The sequence below is a fragment of the Bombyx mandarina genome, chromosome 23, assembly GCF_030267445.1.
Source record: "Bombyx mandarina strain Sakado chromosome 23, ASM3026744v2".
Classification (NCBI taxonomy): domain Eukaryota; kingdom Metazoa; phylum Arthropoda; class Insecta; order Lepidoptera; family Bombycidae; genus Bombyx; species Bombyx mandarina.
The window spans coordinates 15,654,309-15,678,856 of record NC_143229.1 but is presented as its reverse complement, the minus strand read 5'-3'; the positions used below and the strand labels follow the sequence as shown (position 1 = coordinate 15,678,856).

At 40.3% G+C, this 24,548-nt stretch overlaps 1 long non-coding RNA gene across 1 annotated transcript in view; it reads left to right on the top strand.

Annotated features, from left to right (window-relative positions):
* LOC149500221 (uncharacterized) overlaps positions 1-24,548 on the top strand; it is a 94,531-nt gene that overhangs the window by 68,446 nt on the left and 1,537 nt on the right. Inside the window, exon 4 of the long non-coding RNA XR_016325235.1 lies at positions 14,948-15,778. This is a non-coding gene — a long non-coding RNA (uncharacterized LOC149500221). The remainder of the gene's footprint in view (positions 1-14,947; positions 15,779-24,548) is intronic.

Genomic DNA, 24,548 nt, shown 5'->3' with positions numbered 1-24,548 from the left:
TTCTGAACCGACATCCTCGCGTTCTTATTTTGGCCAATAAGTGCTGTCCAGCTCTTCACACGGCACGACTGCTTCGCGATAGACATAGACAGTGTCGATACCAGCCCGTAGACATGACATGCGAATATTAAGCGGTAGGCAGCGGCTTGGCTCTGCCCCTGGCATTGCTGAAGTCCAGGGCGACGCTAACCACTCACCATCAGGTGGGCCGTATGCTCGTCTGCCTACAAAAGCAATAAAAAATATTCCACCACCGAAATGAGGATAAGGATCACATTAATAAGCTAGCACAACTGGATCGAATCAGCACCACACTAGAAATCCACCATTCCACGAAGACCTTCACACGGCTAATGATCGGAAATGAAGACTTAAACAAATAAAATCCTGTCTAAACACAATGGTCACGACCCTCAGCAGTGAGGAAACAGCGCGAGGAGAGAGACCACATATGGAATTTAATATGATGATTTTATCAACCAAATCTTGCTCAAGGTAGACGCTTTGAGGTAGACCCAAAGAAGTAACATTGAACCGTTATCGGTCCTTGACGCGTGTGCAAATTTTCAAGTCGATCCGGCGTACTAAAGTCCGTGGGCATCACGTTGAGAGATTCCGTCACATAGATATATAGATATAAGACGATTCATGTCAAAAAATCCTTTCGTAGAATCGAATTCTATAACCTTTGTTGGTAGACAAGCATACGGCCCACCTAGTGGTGAGTGGTTACCGTCGCCCATGGACGTCAGTAATGCCAAGGGCATAGCCAAGCCGCTACCTACCGTTAAGTAATCTTCACAAGCCTCGTTTGAAGAAGGACAAGTCAAAGCACTCGGGAAACACCGTAGAGAGGAGCTCATTCCATAGCCGGATGGTATCTACGTGGCAAAAAAGACCTCTGGAAAGGCACTGTGGATGACCGCAGTGGCTCTAGGTAGAATGGATGAACTCTACTCCGGTGGCGGGCGGTGCGATGGTAAAAACGAGATGACGGTATCATCTCGAACAATTCCTCAGAGCATTCGTGACCTTGTTCTTTTATTCCCTACCTATTTTCTGGTAGCCTAAGAGGCTATTCCAGCTACGCGCGGGTAGGTGAGCTCACGACTTCAACCTGAGAAAATTTGCTAACACCAGCCCTAGCAAGAGCAGTGCTTCGCTGAATGTACCGTCGGATCGGAAACGCGACCCACTATACTCAGCACAAGACCAACAAAAATCGGTTCGGCTAACATCGTGCTTCTGATCGAGGAGCAATCAAACTATCAGCAGTATAAGGATTTAAGACAACGCGCTGGTCGTAATCTTAGAGCGCTGCAACTCCTGTCTACCACCGAACAGGAAAAGATGTCGTGAATTTATTTAATTTGTTCGTAAAACGTCAGCCATTTATGTACAAAGCGAGATGAGATCTCCGCTACGCGCGTTACCGAGTCGGCTTTACGCAATACGATACGACGCGACGACAAAAAAAAAAGGTATATACGATTTTTATTCAGATTAGTGATGCGTCTTTAAGTTTTCTTATTATATAAACAGGTGAACCAGTTCACTTGAATCTTGAAGACTATACCTCAGTACTATAATAACTACGGTTTTTTTTCGGCTTAGTTTTTTATTACATGACGTCAACCCTTCATCGTAGAAGTCATTCATGATCATACGAATAAGGACATGTTTATTTAGAGCAAAATGTACCTGACTGCGGGATTCGAACACCGACACGGTCGCATCGCTCGATACGAGTACACCAGTCTTATTTTTTAGTCCGCGGCGACTGCGAACCTTGAAACGGATTCACGAGACGTTTTTCCTTTTGCTTCTGTAAAAACAGTTAGCACTGCATACGCGAGACCTCTTTATTTTTGCCGCACAACTGATATGCGTTGCAATTGCAGTTAAGACTTTTGTTTAGTACCTGATAACGAAGTATATGCATTTACAGCAATAAAAAAACGGGACGCCGGACAGAAGTGATAACTCAAACAAATTATCTATTTAATATATTGAAATCGTTTAAATAGACAAGCTTAGGTTATTACTTCAATTTTATGTATATATCGTGGATAACGAATGAAGGAACTGCTACTCAGCCATCCCTGGCGCTGTCATATATTAATATGATAATGTAAGGAAAATTGTAACATAAATTGAAAAAGGTATATAAACAATTAAGAGTTACATACGTTCTTAGTACCGCTGTCGTGTTCGTGAGAGAAAGAGAAGCCAAACAGCCTGGCGCCGTAACATGTTACGTAACGAAGCGGTTTACTCTCCCATAAAAAGTTATTACTTCAAAAATAACGTCTAAAACATAACTGTACTCTCTTATTTTGAAGTCGGCAAAACACAACACGTCAAGCGATTAGTAATATTTGTAATAATGATGATCGCTTTCCGCTAATCACTCAGCCGCCTATTCAAAAACCGTAATTAAAAAAAAACTTGAGCAATTTTAATTGGTACATTTAATTTGTAATCTATATTTCGTTTTAATAAAGCATCGTTAATTAGATAAACGTATGATAATTTCGAGATTTTTATGGTAATCACGTGAAAATTAAAAACATGTTTCATTATTAATTACGTCCGCTAATGATGTTAATGTTATGCGAGATGATTATGATATGATGACCGCGATTGTCTGTGGGATGGTGGACCAAACTATCGTACGTACAGTAAGAGAGGTCGCGTCATATCTTCACGACCCAGACTTTGGTTATAATATTAATATCATTACATAGCTTAAAGGAATTTAGATTTTTTAATAGTGATAATAAGACGTCCTGTCTTGTGAGTCCGCACGGGTAGGTACCTCCCTATCCTGCCTACCCTGCCTATTTCTGCCGTGAAGCAGTAATGTGTTTTGGTTTGAAGGGAGGGTGGGGCAGCCGTTGTACTGTTAAAAGTGAGACCTTAGAACTCGTATCTCAAGATGGGTGGCGGCATTCACGTTGTAGATGACTATGCCTATGTAGATGTCTATAGGCTCCGGTAACCACTTAACTTAACTTAAGGTTGGCTGTGAGCACGTCCACCAATTTATGCAATAAAAAAAACTAATATACGTCATTTGTAAGGTTCTCGTGTAGAAAATTAATATACCGCAATGTTATTTCAATGACCCGCTAATAATTTTACTTACTTAGCTTAGTAGAGTAGATAGATGATGGCGTGATATTGTGATGATTATATAAAATACACTCCTTTCATTCTGGGTGTTTTAACGCATACATTTAATTTGATAGTACTACTAAGTCCGCCTGTGTACAAGTTTTGTTTTGTGCATAAAGTATAAATAAATAAATATAATAAGATGCGATATAAGTCTTAATAGGCAGACGAACACACAGGACACTGGTCTACCTAAATGGTCACCGACGCTCAAGACCTCAACAATGCCAAGGTACATCCGAGCCTCCACCTGCCGCTAAATACTCTCGTTTGAGCAAGAACATGTCTTACATTAAGCATTTAGAGAAGGATATAGATAATGCAATGTTAACTTTCTCGCAGTAAAATACTAGGTTGAAGTTCTAATTCCATTAAAATAATGTTAAAACCGAAACTCATCATTTCGCTTCAGATATAAACAGAATCGGTAAGAAATTTTCAATAATTATATCAACACATTGTTCGCACAACATCAGGATGCGTCATACGAAAAAATATCAAGTCTAAAAATGAAATACAAAAAAAAAGTAACTCACGATAAATCGTGTCGGGCGGATTAATCGCGTTTAACCCACACTACGTCATTGCTTACGCACACATAGCGACCGCGTAATTCGGTGGCCAAACCGGTTGTGTGTCGCTGAATCATTTACCGACGCGACGGACTCAGTGTGTGCTTTGACCTTAAAATGTAAACCCACATAATATAGTTGAATACGGGACAGAACTTGTGCACTGTCACGTGGAGCGCGACTAGTCGCAGGGACACGGGGACTCACAGAGCCTCCGCTACACACACACATGACGTGTGCACCGGCCGAGTGCAGGACAGACTCGTGCACTGTCACGTGGAGCGCGACTAGTCGCAGGGACACGGGGACTCACAGAGCCTCCGCTACACACACACATGATATATGCACCGGCCAAGTGCGGAACAGACTAGTGCACTGTCACGTGGAGCGCGACTAGTCGCAGGGACATGGGGACTCACAGAGCCTCCGCTACACACACACATGACGTGTGCACCGGCCGAGTGCAGGACAGACTCGTGCACTGTCACGTGGAGCGCGACTAGTCGCAGGGACACGAGGACTCACAGAGCTTCCGCTACACACACACACATTATGTGTGCACCGGCCGAGTGCGGAACAGACTAGTGCACTGTCACGTGGAGCGCGATTAGTCGCAGGGACACGGGGACTCACAGAGCCTCCGCTACACACACACACATGATGTGTGCACCGGCCGAGTGCGGGACAGACTAGTGCACTGTCACGTGGAGCGCGACTAGTCGCAGGGACACGGGGACTCACAGAGCCTCCGCTACACACACACATGATGTGTGCACCGTCCGAGTGCGGAACAGACTAGTGCACTGTCACGTGGAGCGCGACTAGTCGCAGGGACACGGGGACTCACAGAGTCTCCGCTACACACACACATGATATATGCACCGGCCGAGTACGGGACAGACTAGTGCACTCTCACGTGGAGCGCGACTAGTCGCAGGGACACGGGGACTCACAGAGCATCCGCTACACACACACATGATGTGTGCACCGTCCGAGTGCGGGAGGGTGTGTCCCGCTCCACGCCAAGATTTCCCCAATAGTAAGGAAATTTGTCTAAAATTTAACAGCATAGACTATATTCTTTTGACCGGTGCGGGTGAGATTGCTCGATAAACCAAGACGGTTCACAGGTTACTGTGTGGTCCTCATTTGCGAACTTACTCTGGAAACGTTAGCAAGATTCAAAAGTCTGTCAAATATCTTGTCCTCTGTTATAGCTCCAGATTAAAAATCCGATAAGGATTTTTTTCGATATATTTATTTATTTATTTATTTAACACTTATTAAAAACCTCTGATGTAATCTCGATATTAGCTCAACGTTTTTTATTTAAATATGGTCAGTCTTGAGATGAATTGGCGTGGAAAGTTCAGCTATGTTGTGGCATAACGCTGCGTTTTCCTAGGGGTATGGATGAAATGTTAAATAAAGGTCGCAGCGAACCGCGAATGCTGGACCGGTCATTATGGCAGTGGACGCAGCCGGCGAACTGTGGGCTGATAGATTTTTTTTTTTTATCGATGGACGAGCTCACGACCTACCTGGTGTTTAATAGTTACCGGAGCCCATAGACATCTACATGGTAAATGCCGCCACCCACCTTGAGATATGAGTTTTAAGGTCTCAGCGTAGTTACAGATAGATAATGCCGTGTCCATGTGGAGTGTTTGTTAAAAGGAATTATGAAGATTATCATATGGAATTATTTGAATATGAAGAATGGAATATAAAGAATATCTTATGGAATTATTAGGATTATCTTATGATTAGCTTATCTTATTAAATAATTATTATTTTCTGCCATTGAATTGTATTATACCAGGCAACCGAGGTGTCCTTCATCAAACGAAGCCCTAAAGTGTATTTACTGATAGCCACTGCCAGATGGTAAGCCATCATCATAATAAAACAACAGTCGATGATTAACCCCTGTCTGAGTTCCAATGGAGCGATTCACTTAGTAGCGAGCGACCCGTGAACTTGTGCACGTCTGAAGCAAAGAATTAAATTAATGAAAAAACTGTTTTTTCTGATTTTGTTATATCAAAATAAAAGTTTTTTTTTTAAGTAAGAAAGTAAAAACTGTAATGAAACAAACTTAAAAAAAAAATTTTTTTGTCTGTCTGCCTGTCTGTTTGTTCCAGCTAATTTCCAACCGTTTTCGATGGGTATTTAACCGATTGATGATGTTATAAACAGTAATTGTTTTAGAATATTAATTAGGGTACTATGCAAAAAAAAACTTTTTTTTATATATGTATATGTTATTAGATATGCCTAGACATCTATGTTCCGCCGATTCCGGGTTTGAAGAACGCGGCAGTACCAGCGGGTCGCTCAGAGGGCTCACAGGTGATCACAGACGCGGCAGGAACCCCGTTAGGGACTTTTACAAGATCCCTTCACACACGAATAAATACGTGCCAACATTCGCCAACCAGACTGCTTAGTGGAAGATATCCCTGCATCTCTCACGTTACTCCTGAACTCAAGCTACAAACATCAGTCCTACAACAGCGAAGTGAGATTTGAAGATCGTTCATCTGAAATCTCGGAGCCTTGCGAAACCCGCGCGGTCAGCGAACCTTGCGTTCGTGTGCCGTCCGCGCGTACTATCTGTGTGTGCGTGTTGTGAGGTGACCAAGATTTGGGGATAATTTTGGGAAATGCTTAGGACTGGTAATTATTTTGTGGGTAGATCGTTTTGTGCAATGGACTATGTTCAGATGCTGATATCAGTGAAAGATTCGGCTGTCGCATTTTTCAGAACAAGTAGTCACAGCTTCGCGATGGAACCACGATAGACAATAATGCGTACTTACTTGTACAGTATTATTAAATAAATAAATTAACTCTTCAACGAAACACTTCAAAATCTGCCCTAGCACGAGCAGTGCTTCGCTGAATTTATCACCGGAGCGAAATCGCGACTCTCTAATAAAATCCGGCGAGAAACATTCTCGATAGAACTAGAACATTTGAGAATATTCTAGACTTGTCGCGTGCATGTCGAGAACGTTATCGGGGAAATGAGAACAGAGAGGTTCGAGAATATTCAAATTGTTTCGATATTCGTTTCTACTGTCCGCCGATAGATGGCGTTACTCGTGCCGGCACAACAATATCTTCATTGTATAAAAACTCCTTAATAAACAAACTTTAAACCTCTTCTTCCTTAGTCGGTCTCATTATTGCTGAAAGTCGTGCCTACCTTTAAATAAACTCCAATAATTCTAATTACACCATGACTGTTAATGTAGAAACTGTGCATATTCGAATGCATGGAATTAAATTGCCTTTTTTATTGCTTAGATGAGTGGACGGGCTCACAGCCCACCTTTGTTGAGTGGTTACTGGAGGACATAGACATCTACAACGTAAACGCCGTAAAGAACTTATATCTCAAGGTGGGTACTGGAGATATAAGTTCTAGGATCTTAGTATAGTTATAACGGCTGCCCCACCCTTCAAACCGAAACGAATTACTGCTTAACGGCAGAAATAAAAGACTGCCTTGAAAATACGATGTATATAATCATTAGGATGCTGGGGACTCGCACACAAATCTCTCGCGCCAGTCAGTTTTAGGTCATCGCACTTGTGTCTGCGTTTGACAAGGATCACAATCAATCGGCTATTGAGTCGCGTACCCTTTCTAATTGAACTTCATTGGGCGTTTCAAAGCTTTCTGATTACAGCGAGTGCATTGCGTTAAGGATCTCTGATTGAAGACAAGTCATTTTCTTTCTTTTTTTTTTTAGAATTAGCTTTCGACTTAATAAAAGCACGGGTGAAGTGGAATCTCGAGATCATTATTCGCGACGCTTTTTTATAATCTCGTATGATTTAGAGTTTGAATATAAAAATTGTATTTTATTAATTATAGACTATCTATACATTAATTCGTGAAGCAAAAACTTTGTACCGTTTTTACGCAAATTGCGCGGACGGAGGAGTATGAAATTTCCCACACTTATAGAGAATATAAAGAAGGAGTGCACAATACTAATTTTTTTTTTAAATAATGCATGAAAAATACATTAAACCAATAAAGAAAACATTACACACACTATCATCTATTTGACATTCACACATAGTAATATTATATATAGTTATAATATTTTATTTTTTGTTAAAGTATATGGTCAAGTTGAGAATAGATTATGTTTTTCTTTAACTTTTTTGTCTTTAGTGTAGTCTTATCGAAATCTGTGATTATAGAAGTAAAGTCTTTGACAATAGAACCATAATAATATTCAAAGTTATAATTTAAATTATTAATTATACTTAGTTATAGTTGAATTTCGACTACCGGGTGACCACTAGCATTAATTATTTCATATTTTAAATTTTAACGTTCTTATGTCATGAAGGCCATTTTTTTATCGTTTTAAACTAATAATAATAATATTAGCTAGGAACAAATTACGCACGGTTATCCGGCCTCTATTTAGGGTTCTCTGTATTGTCATTACACAGAGACTGTTAAACATACTTATATATATATTTTTCAAGTATATACATACATATGTACAAACATCCAGTCGAAGAGCAAACAAATTTGTTTATCACACAATATTTGCCCGATGTGGGAATCGAAAGCACGACTCTATGTGCAACAGTCAGGGCCGCTAACAACTACACCACCGAGTCAGTCAAATACAATTTAGTTAAGTAACTATATTATTAGAGGGTTCCTATAATCGCTTAAGACAGCTAGGCTGCGTGTAGGTAGTGCTGAAAAAAATCAAGACTGTAACGTCATTTGCGTCTTTATAATTTTCATTAATGACCTTAAGCTTACAAAATTATAATAAATTCAACATGTTTAGCGCAATCTAAATTCGCTTGCAAATTTGATTTTGATATCCAACTATAGTCAACAAAATTTTTGGTCGCCCTATACTTCCTTTTTTTGTGTGCGTAAAGTTTTGTGTATGTGTGCGCGCGACGGTCTCTATCGCCGCATTATATACTTATACATTATTTCTATAGAGTATGTTGTTACGTTGCAAATTAATTATAATTTATAACATTCGACATGGTCCTATTACGCACGTCTCTTGAACGCTTAGTCCCAGATACGTGCCGTACTCATGACGGAATCACATTGGGCAGGGTACGCTCATGGGTGCTCACGGTCAGTTTTTTTTTGCTTATGTGGGTGGAAGATCTCATAGCGCACCTGGTGTTAAGTGGTTACTGGAACCCATAGACATCTACAACGTAAATGCGCCACCCACCTTGAGATATGAGTTCTAAGGTCTCAGTTTATGTAAAATAATAAATGTGAAATAATAAAAATAGCAAAATAATTATAAATAGACTAGCTGACCCGGCAGACTTCGTAGTACCTCAATCGATAAATAAAAGACCTAAACTTTGGTATAAAATAAACAAAGGAATCCGTCCGACGGGGGACACATCAAAGGAAAAAAAAAATTGTTATTTTTATTTAATTCTGAGCATTTTCATATTTATCTACCTTTTAAACCTTCTCTGGACTTCCACAAATAATTCAAGACCAAAATTAACCCTAACGAACAGCAATTCATTTTTATATATAGATATTCTTTTTAGTCGGTATCGATCTTGACAGAGTGGACGTGGTCATTATTTCAGGTGTTGGTGACAAGCTTCATAAAACCCCGCCACTCTTCTCTGACGTCCTTTCTCCTTGTGCATTCGGGTAATGATGATGAGCCATTTAGCCATAAAGCCATAGCCAAAAATAAATACGAAATGTGTATAACCGGAGATCACATTGAGTTAACGGATAATAACGCATACGCAGTGCACATCCGGTCACCGTCCTCGCCGAACCCGTCGCTTGCGACGAAAGGCTTGACGAGTAAACTAACTCACAGACACAGCCCACTGAGTTTCTCGCCGGATCTTCTCAGTGGGTCGCGTTTCCGATCCAGCGGTAGATTTTGCGAAGCACTCCTCTTGCTAGGGCGCACACACGCAGGGGGCTCATGATAGCACAGGGGAACCTACACAGTAGGGAGGGGGTCGCACGGGCTTACGTAATGCTGTTCCTCTTCAAGGTATGCGACTCGATTTTACTAACTAAGGTTAATTCACCACAATTCACCATAGATGGTGCTGTGGTTGGAATTTGAGAAATCGACCTTATCTATCAAGACGGATGGCGTCATTCATAATATTATGTCTATGGATTCGGTTAACTATTGAACAGCGTGTGGACCGTGAGAATCTGTGCTCCTCTATGGTATCATAAAAAAATATATGATGTTTACTAGTCTAGATTCACAGTACGTTTCTACCACGAGGAGCAGACGTAATCATAATGATATACGGGTTCGGAACAGACAAAAAATTTAGAGTTTGTTCTCATGCCTTGAGGCATCGGAGTTCACGTTTTGAGGTCACTTAATACCAACTGTAGCCGAGCAAAGCTATTACTAAAATAATTTCGTGTTCAGACTCGACTCTAATACCTTCCGGTCATGAGCGTTAAACCACTAAGCAATTTGCGGAAAATTTATTCCCTCTCCCGAATTCGTTCAAAAAACACCACGCTGTATGTACGCTTACGCGTGTGTGCAGTGCATTGACACCGTATAGCGACACGTCTGGCGTTTTGTTGTGTGCGTTTTAATATAGGGTTGGAACTCAATTGCGGCGAATTACCTGGCAATGCCGTTTGCGTTGCCGACTTCGTGGTACGACATGAGTTAGAGCCTAGGATTCGAATACTGGATGTGGTGTTCGCGTCTGTCACGCGAAAGTTCAAGCGTACTCACGGCCACTCATCGTAGATGATCATCATTCTCCTGCCTTTCTCCCAGTCATCTAGGGTCGGCGCAACATGTTTTCTCCTTCCATACTTTTCTGTCATATACCAATTATTCGCTCATAATAGATATTATGTTGAAAATAGCAACATTTTTGTTTCTTGAATTGAATAAGCAGATATTGTATGTAATGAAACCACTTTTACGGGTGAATATCGCGTCTTTTATTGTCATTACATTATTTAGGATATCTCGAATACACAGGTTCAGTGGTCATGGACTGCTTAACCTTTATCCCTAGACATTTGTATACTTGGTGGGGTATTAAATCGTAAATTTGTTGTAATTACGTTGCGATAGTAGCCATTACAGAATACAAGATATTTGACAAATGCCTGAATCTCGCTTACGACATTTTCAAGATGAGCTTGCATATACAAGCTCCGAACAATATTCGGAGCGGTGGTCTACCGAGCAATTTAACCAGCTCGGTCTAAGATCTTCCCTTTGTCGTTATTTCCACGTTTACGAAAATTAAAGAGGGGTATTATATTTTAAAAATTACCATCTGCGTTACGTATAGCTTTTTAGTGGCATACTTTAGGTTTCCGAGCGACATGTTCATGACCACACTGAAACAATCATTAGATTTTCTGAGTTTGTTATGCGAGTGAGTATCAGTTCTTCGTATTTTACTGGACATCCTCAAAAACCAACGACAAATACGGTAGACCTAATTGTTTCCTCCTGAATTCTGAACTGTCACAACGTCACTGGAGTATCATATAGAACTCTGTAAACACACAAATGGTATAGTGATTAAAACTGATTAATTGTAATAATAAATCTCATAGTGATTGTAAGTTTTATTAATATATCGCAATTGTATCGTGAAGCAGTCGTGAGTTTGGATATTAGGGTAGCCGGTGTATTCGACCTCACGTCTTAAAGTCAGATGTGGCATTCACGTTGTGAGGTCTCTGGGCTTCTATAACAACTTAGCGATAGATGGATCGCGAAATCTTGTGTGATTCGTGTGAAAAAATGAAGTCTTCAGTGAACATCATCTAGCAGTGATGTTGATTTAATCCTTTATACACGTGTAAACAGATAGGTCTATGTTTTAGTTTAAGTATTGTTCTTCCAGTGTGATCGCGCGACGTATCCAAATCAGGTGACGCTGGATCTACTTACGGTGCTTTTAGTCTCCAAACCCTGTCCTCGTCGAACTCATCTATTACAACATAGAGTTCGACGAGCGAACTAACCCATAGACACAACTCACTGAGTTTCTCGCCGGATCTTCTCAGTGGCTTGTATTTCGATCTGGTGGTAAGTTCTGCGAAACACTGCTCTTGCTAATGCATTATGCTAAGCCCCCTGTACTCGCCTATCCGCCCATGAAACCAGAATATATCTTCGAGGCTACTCGTAATTCGATAGGAATTTGGTATAAAATGTAGCAATTTTGAAGCCAAATGATCCTACACTGATATTAGGCTTAGTCTTTTCTTCAGATCCAAGAGCTTCTACTAAACATGTCGCCTAATACCAGTCTCTCTTCTTCAACTTATCCTTCCAACATTCTTTAACGGCCCACCTAATTTTACAGGTTCACTATTTTTTTTATTGCTTAGATGGGTGGCCGAGCTCACATCCCACCTGGTGTTAAGCGGTTACAAGAGTCCATAGACATCTACAACGTAATTGCGCCACCCACCCTGAGATATAAGTTCTAGGGTCTCAGTATAGATACAACGGCTGCCCCGCCCTTCAAACCGAAACGCATTACTGCTTCACGGCAGAAATAAGCGGGGTGGTGGTACCTACCCGTGCCGATTCACAAGAAGCCCTACTACCAGTAAAATCTTATTCTCACGTTTCAAGGTTAGCTTGATGTTTCGTCTCGAGCATATTCGAAGGTCATGATAATTGCAAGAACAACGTATTCACAAAATAACACAAAAGTCGCTTTCAAGCGAATATGTTCAGATTTAACGAAAACTTATCGCTTAATGATCGCGCAGTTGTTGCTTGTAACATTAAAATCGTGTAATAATAAAAAAAATGCCAGCCCTATTGTTCTTGATGGAAACGTGAAAACGTTATCAACTAAGTAACAATTGTCGTAGGTCAGGACGCGCGCGGCGTGTGTTTTAGCGGAATCAAAGTATTGCAAAGTATTACGTTTGAAATTTACGATTCGTGACCGGTGATCATACGCGCCACGGTTTCCGGTGGATCCTAGTTGAGATACAATCCAGCTTAACGCAACGAGCTAAAGAAAATAATTTGCTTACATACAGAATAGGGCCGTTAATACCCACTGAGTTTCTCGCCGGTCGTAGATTCAGCGAAGCAAGAGTCTTAGGGCGTCATCATAGTCAGTTACTCTTGGCAGAGCAGTCGTGATCATTTGGAATCCTTGTTTATTAAAGCTTTTTTTTATTGCTTAGATGGGTGGACGAGCTCACAGCCCACCTGGTGTTAAGTGGTCACTGGAGCCCATAAACATGCACAACGTAAATGCGCCACCCACCTTGAGATATAAGTTCTAAGGTCTCAGTATAGTTATAACGGCTGCCCCACCCTTCAAAATGAAACGCATTGCTGCTTCACGGCAGAAATAGGCAAGGTGGTGGTGCTAGGGCACCTGTTAGAGTGAGCCTCTCAAGCTGAGCCCCTTAAAGTTACTAGCAATAGGCAAACTACATTCACTTAAAGTTCGGAGCCTCTCGGTCTTTTAATTTTTTTATGTTTGAGAGATTACTGGTGGCCCGGAGGCCTTTCCGGTTTTACCAGGGCAGGTGGGCGAGCCAGGACTCAGCCCGGAGAGGCCTCTCGGTTTACGAAAGCACTGAAGTTCTCACTGCATCTTTTATCGCCTGTTTCAATGGGGAGTGCTCTGAGGAATTGTTAGAAATCGTTTTTACCATCACCCCACCCTCCAGAGCAGCGCTTCGTCCATACTACCCAGAACCGCTGCGTTCATCCACTGTCCGTTTCCGTCCGGATCATACTTGACGTGTACCGTCCGGCTTTGGAATGAGCTCCCCTCCACGGTGTTTCCCGAGCGCTATGACATGTCCTTCTTCAAACGAGACTTGTGAAGAATACTTAACTGTAGGCAGCGGCTTGGCTCTGCCCCTGGCATTACTGAAGTCCATGGGCGACGTTAACCACTCACCATCTGGTGTGCCGTATGCTCGTTTGCCTACAAAGGCACTAAAAAAACACCACGGCGTTTCCCAAGCGCTATGACATGTCCATCTTCTGAGGCTTGAGTACTTTGGTGGGGCAGCGGTTAGTAGTGTCCCTGCGATTGCTGACGTCACGAGGTAACCAATTAACGCGCTGTGGGATGATTGTCTGTCTACCTCTGCAATGGCAATATAGGTAAAATATATTTAAAGAACGCTGTGGGTGTCAAAACTTAAGTCCTGTTATTATTGTCGTGTATGCGTGGGCGTGTTTACGGCCCACCTGACATTAAGAGCCGCCACCCTTGACGGCACAATCTAACATTGTCGATGTAAAATCAACATCAAAATTTGTTTTTTCCATCAACGTCTAAGCAACTTTAGTTCGGCCACAGAAATCTTAGACGGAAATTAGATATACGTGAAATTTGATAATTACGTGCAATATCACTCATGATTAATCTAAGGGTAATTTATTTCATTAAAACATTTTTTCTATAAATCATATCGATAAATATTTAATATGAAAAGTTTGTGAGGGATAGATGTTTGTTGGTCTACTGGACGGACTGTGATGAAACTTCACAATAGCTCATGATAGCTCATACATCGGGTTAACACATAGGCTATATTATAATACGGTTGACGGACGGTAGATGGCGTACGAGTCGTTTGTTTGTTCATAAACAAGCCGGATTTCTCTATACTCATGTGATGATGTCTCATAGATTTTTACAGTTCAATCACGGTACTTGGATATTGTTTAGGAGGAGTCTAGTAACTTCGAATACTACCAGTATAGACCGCAATTATGGAATCGCAGTAATGGCGTGAAAACTTGGAAACGGTTCAAGAATTTTACATAAATTCGTATTCATCAAATGTTTACGCATATATAATTGACTATACATATGTCAGTACTTGATTTCAAACCAAATGTACCTATCTCTATACTTTCTATAATCACTCTCCTTATCTCTAAGGAAGCTATAAGGTCCAACTCGCAGGCCTAAAATTTTGCAACTACTAATAATTTTTTGAAAATCAAAAGAAATTCCTTACACCTTAAGTACATCGCAATTAAAACCTTTTCCCCATGTTCAGGGAATATACCTCCTTTTCTCTGCGCTGCGAAAGAAACCTTTAAACCCCGGCTTTTGAAGGCAGTTCTTTGATGTTTAGCTTTCTCAACAAAACCAGATGATTCTATCCAATTAACATATTATTTCTGTTTCAGGTAGCCTGACAATGTATACAAAAGGTGGAAATTGAAGACCATGGTCTCTGTCGGCTCATAAATATTAGTTGGGGAAGACTGGATGATGGAGAAATCTGCGACCTATGTGACCTAGTGCTAGAATATACACCCGCTAAGGCACTAGAGCTCGGTCTCAGTGGTGTGGATTGGGAGAGGCGATGTCTAGCAGTGGACGACTGTTGGCTGTTGATGATGATAATGATGATGAAGGCACTAGAGTATTGATCGGCAACCCGAGGCTCTTTGATTCTCCAGCTACGACTGCTCTTCCGCGAAATGCTTAGTCCAGGCACGGAATATCACTTAATATCTTCCTTTGTAAGAGAGCAGCAAAATTTCAATTGCAGAAATGAGCAGCAAATTGGCTCTTGATTGACAAGGCTGCCTACTGTTGGGCTGGGTTCATAAAAGGCGCGTGGTTTATGGCACTCTAGTTTGATTGAAAAAAGCTCCTGCTCGCGTTGTGGTCCTTGATTAGTTTTAAGGCTCGCGATAAACAGCTATATTATTATATTCCGAGCAACTCTAGACCAAGACATATCAACTCTTGCGAGTATAGAAGTCGTCTGTCAGTCAGCTTCGCCAAGAACGATCTGCTGTGTACAGGAAAGAAAGGAAAGACCTTCCACCACATCGCTCAGTAACTGCGGGCTTGTATGCAAGCTTTTATTGATGATGTCGTTAGTGCGATTCAGGCATCGGTCAAAGATCTGTTTACGATGGCTACTTCTCCGTGTCCACTGAAGAACGAAGACTAAAGTGGATTATCAAACTGGCAACTCCAAGATGCAAATGAAGAATGAATAATAGGTATGTTTTGTGATTGCTTGAGTGGGGAGGTATCTTGGCGCCTATTGCTGCCGTGAAGCAGTAATGTGTTCCAGTTTGAAGGGTGAGACAGCCGTTGCATTATAAAACTGAGATCAGAACTGTGAACTTATTGCGAGTTTTTTAACGTTCTCGATAACGTAAAAGTTAACTAAAATTTGTATGGAGTTGGAACGTTTGCCTACGTTTGCCGCTAGGGGCGCTGTTCCAACTCCATACAAAGAACGGTAAAACCTCGCACTAAGCACACTGATGTGGGAAGATAAGTGGCAGGATTAACGTTCACGGCCTATGGTGACCAGTTAACGCTAGATATACCGTTAGCTCGTTAACCAATCTAAGCAACGGAGGTGCTCAAAATGTTAGCCGCGGTTATTTCCCGGTTCAATCAGTCCGGACGGGGTGTTACCTGTTCTATGTCATCAAATGACCAAAAAATTAAAAATATGAATACTCATTTTCGCATTAAACCGTCCACGCCCACTTGAAACATTCACCTTGTATATAACAAGGGTTGATTCAAAGTCGTCTGGCTGTTACCCCGCTATCGATATAGACTCGCTTTCTTGTATGTCGGTTTGTTTAGCTGGAATTTTTAACGAACTAAAAAAATTGGAATCGGGTATTTTCTTTTTTTTTCTCCCTATTCGCTGGTTGTCTAAAGAGCTGTGTGCTTAGTCCGAATTTTTAACGTTCTCGATATCGTAAAAGTGAACTCATATTTGTATGCAGTTGGAACGTTTGCCTACGTTTGCCGCTGTTCTAAACTCTGTTATAAACTCGCATTAAGCAAACTTGTCGAGTATTCTCATGAGCTACGGTAAGAACTTTAGTTTTCGTGGACTAAAGAATAAGACGCCCGGTGCTTTCGTATCTAGCGATGCAACGGTGTTCGGTTCCCGCTAGCATGTACCAATTTTTCATAATGAAATACGTACTCCACATGTTCACAAGTGACTTCCACGTTGAAAGCATAAATAACATCGTTTAATAAAAATTGAATTACATAATAATTTTTTTTATTACTTATATTGGTGGACGACCTCAGCCCACCTGGTGTTAAGTGGTTACTGGAGCCCATAGACGTCTACAACGTAAATGCGCCACCCACCTTGAAAAAGACTTTAATTAAATATTTTTTATTAAATTATATTATTAAATATTAATAAATTTTATTATATATTATTTAAATTAAATATTTTAATATGCGTAATTAGTGGCAGAAGAGCGTTTTGAAGGGGTATGTACCACCGCCCTGCCTATTTAAAGCTATAATGCATTGAGTTTCAAGGGTGAGGTAGCCTGTAGCCAGTAGAAGGGTACTATAGAATTGAGGCTTGCTCGTGTCTCGAGGTGGGTGGCGGCATTTACACTGTTGATGTCTTTGGACTACAGCAAACATTTGACACCAGGTGGGCCATGAGCATAAAAAAAATTGAATTATTTTGTAGATTCTCTTGAGGCTGTGTTTTATCACCATCTTTACTTAGAGATTTCGGTTAGTAGCAGCCTAGCTCTGCCCCTATAATTGCTGATGTCCATGGGCCACGGTAACCATCAGGTGCGCCGTATGCTCCTCTGCCAACAAGGGCAATTTTTATTTATTTAAAAGAACCGATTTCTTTAAACCCTGTGTGCAGAAATACTGATACTATATATCTTGAATCTAGCTCTGAGGTCATTCGCCTTCTCAGACTGTCTGGGTAGTCCAGACAGGGAGAAGGGGGTGCGCGAATGCAGTTATGAACTCGGCTCGGGGTTGCAAGAGTTTCAAAAACGGAATACTCTATCTATCTATCTATTTTTTGTTTTTTTTATGAGTGAAGGGTTTACTGGTGGTCCGGAAGACTTTCCAGTTTTACTAGGACACGTGGGCGAGCAAAGACTCAGCCAGGAGGGAGGCTCAGCCAGGGGGTACATGATCATTTGTATTTATACTGCGTATTTGATGATGATGATCTAATGATCTCTCAAGACTAGTCCGCAACATCTGTCCATGATTTAATCTATCTTAAGAAGAGGGGACGCTGGTGATCAGTAACACAGGTATTTGAACCTAGTACTGACTTCAGCTCTTTCGAAGGTTCACGAAATAAATTACAAGGTTAATTTCTATTTGTTTTTACTTGTGGTAGGACCTCTTGTGAGTCCGCACGGGTAGGTACCACCACCCTGCCTATTTCTGCCGTGAAGCAGTAATGCGTTTCGGTTTGAAGGGTGGGGCAGTCGTTGTAACTATACTGAGACCTTAGAACTTATATCTCAAGGTGGATGGCGCATTTACGTAGTAGATGTCTATGGGCTCCAGTAACCATTTAACCAGGTGGGCCGTGAGCTCGTCCACACATCTAAGCAATAGAAAAAAATTGAATTTGTACTATACCTTTAAGAGAGAAGTAAATAAATAATTATTATTGTTATTTATCTTGTATTATATTCCGAGATACACAAAGCCGTGGCGTCAATAGTCTATTGATTCGGTTAGCCGCTTAATAGCAGCTGTGTCGATCTCGTTAAGGACCAACTCCAAATTTCTAGAAGCATTAAAATCAAACTTAATTTTAAAATGAAAAAGTTATTTCATTAACAAGACAAGATGCGTTATAAACTTAACCTTTAGAATTGAAGTGGCTTAACCCAAATATTTGTTTTTTGATGAAAAACCAAAAATGTAGTTGAAAAATTGAATTTTTGTTAATTTTTCGATTTTATTATTTTAATGTATGCGCTTGCTTTAGAAGAAACGGAAACAGTACATTTTTCTTTTTTTAGACTAAAAGTGAATTTTTAATTATAAATAAACTGTCCAAAGTATAAAACTGTTTTATTTTTTATTTTTATTTATGCTACTTCAATTCTAAAATTGCGATACTTTATAATTTTGTTCCATAAAACATTCTGAGTGGTGGATATGAAAACTCGGAAAATGAATTTTACGGAATCCCTAAATAAAATAATTTTTATTTGTGTCTGCGAAAATTTTAAACATTGCAACACTGTTTGATATCCGACTTCTGTTCACGGCTCTGTCTGACAAACTTTTCAGTCTGCCGCGAGTTTTGAGGGGAACTGTGTGTCTCTCACGGGCGTTCGTCGCGCGAATTACGATTATAAAGATTGTTTTTTTGAATTCAGAAAAAAAAGTTATAACCGTTCAGAATTTTATTTAAAGAACTATTCGATTCATCTAGAATAATATTATAGTTTTCTTGGTTTATTTAATAAAAGTGATTTTGTTCGTGAAAAGTGTACTGTAAGTTACTAAGTTGACAACATGTGATATTATTTCTAAATATATATTTAAAAAAAAGCACTTGGCCCAACCAGCTTTAAGTTACAAAACCTCTTCACATCTCAACACGAATGAGAAATCTCTGTCTCGATTCGATTTTCCAACTCTTTCCCACTACTCAAAACTAGAAAGCATAGGCCACGGGGCAGATATAGCTAAAGTAATACCTACCCGTGCGAACTCTGAAGACGTCCCACCAATGAAAATGGGTACCATCATTTTGAAAAATGCTTACGGAGTCCCTGGTGAGAGGTTTTTAACGCGCTCTTATTAGCTACGTTTGTTTGTACGTAACTGAATATTTAAACATCATTTCCTCCGACTTCAATACGTCCTATTAACTTGACAATTCGCTCACGCGTCAAGGACCGTTGACGACACAGTAATATTATAAATTCACTTTAACATCCTTACCGGTATCAGCAGGAGAAAAGGAAATAAATTAATAGTTAATTTGATTCGTTCAAACTACATATTTGGTAATTTATACTTATTTATCTTTTTATCGTATTTTATATTTACGTATTGTAAATAAAATAAACAAAAAAAAAACAATGTTCAAAAATAAACAATTATGTTTTCAAGTTTAGCGAAAGGTAAGAGAACCTATTTATAAATATTAATGTGTTTAAATCTTATACGACACGTGACCCCAGAATGGAAGCGAGCTTAAAGCCCATCTGATGGTGAGTGGCGTTGATCGCTAATATCTGAAGTACAGTCCAACTGCTGTCTACCCTGAACACAATTTTATTTAAGACTAGCTGAGTCTCGCGATCTTAACCGCGGTTATTGTCGTACCGCGGGTGAAGCCGCGGAGCGAAGCTAGTCTAAAAAAAGTAACCTAAGTTACTCCTTATATCATCAGCTACCTATCAGTGAAAGTCCCGTCAAAATCGGTCCAGCCGTTCCAGAGATTAGCCGGAACAAACAGACAGACAGACAGACAGACAAAAATTTTAAACAATGTTATTTTGGTGTTCGTACCGTATACATATTTATATGCATATAGTAAAAAGCGGTTATTTCAATATTACAAACAGACACTCCAATTTTATTTATAGGTATAGATATAAAAAAATTATTTCGTATTGGGCTTAGGTTTCGTCCTAACAAAATCAGCAAGGATAGATCTAGGCAGTCCTACCTCTGGTTCAAGTCGATTTTACTATCTTCTCCTTTTTTTTCATCACCTTGTCCCACTAGGTGGGGTCGGCACAGCTAATTTTTCTCTTTCATTCTCTTCTATCAGCCGTCATCTCAACACTCACTCCTCTCTCTCTCATATCGTCGTCATTCACACACTCCATCCATGTCTTCTTCGGTCGACCTCTTCCCCCTCTACCTTGCACTACCATTTCCATACATCTCCTAGTCAAGTCGCACTTACTATAATTGTACCAATTCAATAACATTACGTTTATTTTGTGTCTGAAGTACATATGTGTGTTAATGGTGGTAGGACCTCTTGTGAGTCCGCGCGGGTGGGTACCACCACCCTGCCTATTTCTGCCGTGAAGCAGTAATGCGTTTCGGTTTGAAGGGTGGGGCAGCCGTTGTAACTATACTTGAGATCTTAGAACTTGTATCTCAAGGTGGGTGGCGCATTTACGTTGTGGATGTCTATGGGCTCCAGTAACCACTTAACACCAGGTGGGCTGTGAGCTCGACCACCGATCTAAGCAATAAAAAAAAAAGTAATAAATGATTAAATTATATTTCTGTCGTGAAGCAGTAATGCGTTTCGGTTTGAAGGGCGGGACAACCGTTGTACTGTAAAAAATGAGACCTTAGAACTAATATCTCAATGTAGGTAGGTTTCGGTAACCACTTAACATCACGTGTGACGTGAGCTCGTCCTACACCCACCAAAACAAAAAATAAAAAATCTATTATTGTCTTCTATATTTATTAAAAATCTTATTAATATAACAATTTTTTTTTAATATTATTGTACAATTTAAAAAAAACCCTAAACAAAAATAGTTTGCCGCTGATGGCGGTGTCTACGACACAAGTCCCCAGTGGTTAGGACTCCAGAGTGAGGAAATTCGTCACAATAAGCGCAGTATCGAGGATAACTGCCTTCTGTATCAGGCCCCTAACCCAGCTGGATAACGAAGGCTTTTTATTATTTTTATTATTCACAATAGGACAAATACTTAGTATCTTACCGAGATTCGGTTCCGTGTCGGCTATAAAATCCAGAAGCTTCTAAAACTGTGTTAATTTCTATTCAAATATAAAATTTTGATTTTGACTATGACAAACATAAGTTCGGTCGTCAGCAAACGTGGTGATGTCCTTAGGCTTCCGTGGTCACTTAATGCTAGTCGTTCTGTGTGATTCTCGTATCAAAAAAATCCAAGATTTCATTAAAAAAAAATTGTATTCTCTCATAAACTAGACGATTGCTACGCGACAGTAATAGCCAGGATCACGGTACCGATCCGGGCAGAGCAACCGCCATTAATTACGAAGTAATAATAATATTAGTATCCGAAATAAATAGTTAGTTTTCAATATAGGGTTACTTTTTGTTAAAGAGAATCAAACATGGATGTGCCGATTTGTTCTCTTCGTAACATTGTCTATACGAATGAGTTAAACTCGATCAGTAGCTTGGGTACACGAGCGACTTTAAATTATCGTGAAAGTTCAAATTAAAGCTTTAATTTCTGTACACAGCTCTAGTGTAGGCGTTTCACTTCAGACACTAAAAATGATTTGATTGGTTGCGAAATGTTTGAATGTCTACAGCAAGTTGCGATTTTGACATACGGTAACACAAGCCGGTCATCATTTACCATCAAAAGAGCTGCGCGCGCTCTATCCAAAACTTTCAGTTGTTAAAGTAATTTGTCGCGTTTAAAAAATAACGTCGAAAATATTTTACAATAAAAATGTAAGATTTTAAAATCGGTACATATCCATAATAATATATCTGTGCGCGAAACATTTTTTTTGTACAAAAAATGCCATTGAATACATCCCTTTGACGTGCGAATCCCAAAAAAAAAGTGCATATAACAAAAATCGAGCTTTTGTGCTCACGTTCCGTAGGAGCAGCTGATTCATTCGAGCTTAAAAAGATCGGGAGCTTTTTTTTACTACAAAAAACAGACTTTTTGTTAAAAATATGTTACAAGGGGTACGGTAAAGGATATCCGCTGTTGCCACGTTGGCTTAGTGGTTTTTGACGCAGACTATTGTACCACGGGGGCCGAGTTCGCTCCTCGGCTGGAGGCACTACCATTACCGATATCCCTCTTGCCGATTGTGATGCTGAGGGAGCAATTGAAGAACGTCAGTGGACTTGCGCCTTGGATTTAAGAGGTCTCTAACAATGCGCATTACGCTCACCTCCATTTTTCATAACTAAATAAACTTCAAATCAATGGCATCAGTCACTTGAAGTTACCGGGTATTTTTAAAATATTTAAAAAAAAATTGTTTAGATGCGTGGACGAGCTCACAGACCACCTTGTGTTAAGTGGTTATTGGAACCCATAAACATCTACAACGTAAATGCGCCACTCATCTTAAGATATAAGTTCTAAGGTCTCAAATATAGTTACAACGGTTGCCTCGCCCTTCAAACCGAAACCCATTACTGCTTCACGGCAGAAATAGGCAGGGTGGTGGTACGGTACGGTGGTAGTCCCGTGCGGACTCACAAGAGGTCCTAACACCAGTAATTCGGACTACTCTAACATGGGATTCCGTTTTCAAATCTCTCGCTCATTACTAGGCATCACGAGGGACCCGAATTAGTCATTTTTCGATGAGTTAAAGTTGTCGACATGTGGTGGCATAATGATCCACTGGAGTGAGTTTCTCGTCTAGATGCGGACTTTCAGTGGAAATTTACGGGGTCTCTCAAATAAGCTCATTTAGAAAGACATAATGTGTTTTTTTTATTGCTTAGATCCGTGGACGAGCTCATGGCCCACCTGGTTTGAAGTGGTTACCGGAGACCGTAGACATCTACAACGTAAATGCCGCCACTCACCTTAAGACAAGAGTTATAAGGTCTCAGTTTTAACAGTACAACAGCGGTGATTACTAAAAACTGCCTTGCGATGAGACCGTGAATGATGACGGTTAACGGCTGCCCTTAAATTAGAAGCCAGGTGGACCGTCAGCACTCTTAGCCAAGTAACCCATAAAAAAACCTAACTTTTGTATCAATAAAAAGCTATTTTTTTCATATCGGTTAAGTTCCACGACACGCTTTTTGTTCAAGCAACTATAATATTCTATTGATTGGATATCGGTGCGTTTTTTATTATTATTTTAAATTGTCGCGAAAATTAGGGTTGTTATAAAACAGGGTAATTTTAAAGGGGTCGTGTTACGGGAAGGGGATACTTTTTCATATATTTTTTTTGTAATTACAACGCATTTTTTTTCTGGTATTTCTTGTTAAAAAAACCAACACTCTTTTGAAAGCATGCAGTGTGTCATAAATTTTTGGAATATGTACTTTTTTATCTACTCATGCTCGTGGACAACAGCAATGCTGGACCTATCTGAAATTGTGTCCCTTGCTAAATGCTCAAGGAAACTAAAGAGATATTGATTACAGAAATGAGCAATGCGCAATGACTTACGGAAAAATCCTCAAAGATTTTCTCGTAGAACATAGGGTACAAATTCTGTAGTTCGTCTATACTTCTATACTTATACTTATACTTATAATATTATAAAGAGGAAAGATTTGTTTGTTTGTTTGTTTCGAATAGGCTCCGAAACTACTGGACCGATTTGAAAAATTCTTTTTCCATTAGAAGCCGACATTGTCCCTGATGAACATAGGCTATTTTTTTTTTTTTTTTTTTATTTTTTTTTTTTGTTTCGTGTGTATTTTAATGTTTCCGAAGCGAAGCGAGGGCGGGTCGCTAGTGTTTTATAAATTTTCGGATCTCTACTCAAAGACCCCGTCTCCGTAGACCGTAGAGGATTTTTGTTATGTCTTAAAACAAATTTAGAAAATACTTTTGTCCTATCTTTTCGCTGGTAGCCTAAGATGGTATTCCAGCTACGCGCGGGTAGATGTGCTCACGGGCTCAACCTGAGAGAACTTGCTAACACTAACCCGAGCAAGAGTAGTGCTTTGCTGAATCTACCACCGGATCGGTAACGCGATCCACTGAGAAGATCCGGCGAGAAACTCAGTGGGCCGTGTCTGGGTTAATTTACTCGCCGAGCCCTTCGTCGCAAGCGACGCGTTCGGCGAGGACGGTGACCGATGCTTGAGGTACCTAAAAGCACCGTTAATGGATCGGGAGGATCCGAAATGACGTGTTTAGGGCGACGTCGACTGTACACCATTCGGTCCACAGGATCGGGTATGAAGCGTTTCGTGCAAATGCTGATCGCGACGATAACTCAAAATCGCCTTAAAACCTCCGTGCTTTCGAAAGCTTGTTCAAAATGAGAACGGACGAAAAGTTTTGT